This window comes from Petaurus breviceps, unplaced genomic scaffold (assembly GCF_028583685.1).
Source record: "Petaurus breviceps papuanus isolate PSGF00001 unplaced genomic scaffold, PetGlider_PUasm1.0 90579, whole genome shotgun sequence".
In the NCBI taxonomy this organism is placed as follows: Eukaryota; Metazoa; Chordata; class Mammalia; order Diprotodontia; family Petauridae; genus Petaurus; species Petaurus breviceps.
In genome coordinates, this window is record NW_027187278.1 from 6,319,012 (window position 1) to 6,321,360 (window position 2,349).

At 37.9% G+C, this 2,349-nt stretch overlaps 1 pseudogene; it reads right to left on the reverse strand.

Moving 5' to 3' along the window:
- Positions 1 to 1,217: 1,217 nt before the first annotated feature.
- LOC138142431 (sialomucin core protein 24 pseudogene) lies at positions 1,218 to 2,093 on the reverse strand (annotated as a pseudogene).
- Positions 2,094 to 2,349: the final 256 nt, after the last annotated feature.

The window sequence follows — 2,349 nt, forward strand, 5'->3', positions numbered from 1 at the left end:
CTTCAGTAAGCAACAAAGACAACAGGAATCTTGCATAGGAATTATTGAATCAGTTATTACTGATGAGGTATGGGCTCTGGAAGCCATCTTGAGCTCTCCTTGAGTCCTTGATGTACAGGCTAGGGAAACCCCCCTCCTTAAACTCTGATTGTCTTATTTTTTTTTTTAATAAGGAATGAACTCGTGAATGATTCTCAAGCCAGTACTTGTTTCCTCCTTGGCTTATGAAGCAAATTAAAATTTTGATGAAAACTTAATTTTAGAAAATAAATGTAACGCAAGATATGCCTAATATTTTCCCTAAAATCCTGTGCCTTTAAAAATAAAATCTCATAAAATATTTTAGCAGATACACACAAAAATATTGAAGAATTTAACTTACAAATGCTTTCAACTTACTATAACATTCTTTAGTTTCAAAATTAAGTAGCTGAGACTTTTAAATTACATAATAGTATGTTGCTGAGTTTCTATCAAATTTGAATGCATGTTACTGCTGATCAAAAAGTTAAGCCCGTGTTACTTTTCTTAATGAAAAACTGACAAACATTTAAAGTTGTTGTCTACCTTGCTTTTGTCTTGTCTTTAAGGCACTGTTCTTTGTTTTCCCAATGAAAAGGTGCTTTTAAAGAACGGACAATAACCTGCTACATATTTATGATTTGTACCATTTGCATTAAATCTGGAATGTAACTTTCTGTATGGCATCTTGTTTCTTTTTTTTTTTAAGCAATTGGGGTTAGGTAACTTGCTCAAGGCTATATGGCCAGGTGTTTCTGGGTGTGGTGCTAAGTATCAGAGCCTGGATTCAATTCCCAGGTTATCCTGACACTGGGGCCAGTGCTCTTACTTGCTGTGCTACCTGGCTGCTCCTGGCATCTTATTTCTAATGTAGAAAAAAATACAGGTTTGTCAAGGACTAAATTCCACTTCAAGGATATACAGTAAGAGTATTGTTTTCCCACAAATTAACCCCACTTTTGGACCAATAGTCAAAAATCCACCAACTGATTATTTGGTACAATCTTCTCCCAATTTAATCTATGAATTTACATCCTGAGTGAAAATGGGAATAATACAGTTTTTTGGCTTTAAAATGACTAAATTTAAACTGCTGCCAGTTACAAAAGTGTCAACTCAAGACAGTGAGTCCACCAAATATAAAAAAGAAACAAATAAAAAAAAAATTGTATTAGGCATGACATGGTAAGAGGGAAAAAAAAAATCCCACAGCAGCAGCTACCTAAAATTAAAGACAGCTAGCCACAAGGATTCATGCAGAATATTTTAAGTATTCCTATTGAGTACAAGTGATCAAACTGCTTTTTCTTCAAGGAAGATGCTTCAAAATATCCTATATGCATCCTTTGGAAATTTAAAGATTTTGACACAGTCTTCCATGTAGGATATCTCAAAAGGTAATATTTTGGTATCAATAAATTACACAAATAAACTACTAGTCCATGTTATAATGTTGTGTCTTAAAGAGTATGGTAGTTTCCTTCTTTGGACTTGCAAAATTTAAAGAGAAGAAAACTATAGCCTGCACACTCAACATGAGAACAATTCCTCCAATGAAACTAGCTGCATCAAACTAGATATTCTTGGCAAGGGGTGGGAATCACAGTAGTGTTTGGTGCATCTGATGTGACAACTGTGGTAACATGTGGGATGGGTTGGGACTGCAGGTGGAGATTTGGCTGTAGAATTAGTTGGTGTTGGACTGGTAGTAGGTCCTACTAAAGAGTTGCTTGAGCTGTTAACAACAGTACAATTTGGAGTTGCTGCATTTTTGGAACAATATTGTCTATCATCACAAACTGTCCAAAAGCATGTGCCATTTTTGTTTTCAACACAGAAACTGCAGTTAGTGTGTACTTCACAGCTTTCTGGTGCCCAAATCAGGGTTGGAGTGGGCTTGGTCATGTACTTGAGAATGGGCTCCATTGTGGGCTTGAGAGCAGGCTCCATTGCAGGCTCAGGTAAATTGGCCTTAGGCATTGTGGTTTCATTCCCACTCTGTGTGCATAGCATGGCCAGGCAGGCAATGGAGGCCAGAAGAGTGGCTGTGAGGGCCTGTGCATCCCATTCATGGCAGTGGTGCTTGGGCCAAGGACTGCCACTGTGGAAAAAGCTCCATCCCACTGCAGTGCTGCCTGGGAGATTCAGGGAAGCATAAAAATGAATAGGTTACCCATAGAGTGTTAGGGTTGCTCTGGAGACCCCAAAATACCAACACGCTGGGTCCTGCTGAATGAATTTGACTGAAGTCTTCTCTCAGCAAAAGAAAAGTAAAGTTTATTAAAAGTTCGCCATATTGGACACAGAGTAAGTCTGTGCTAGGTCATG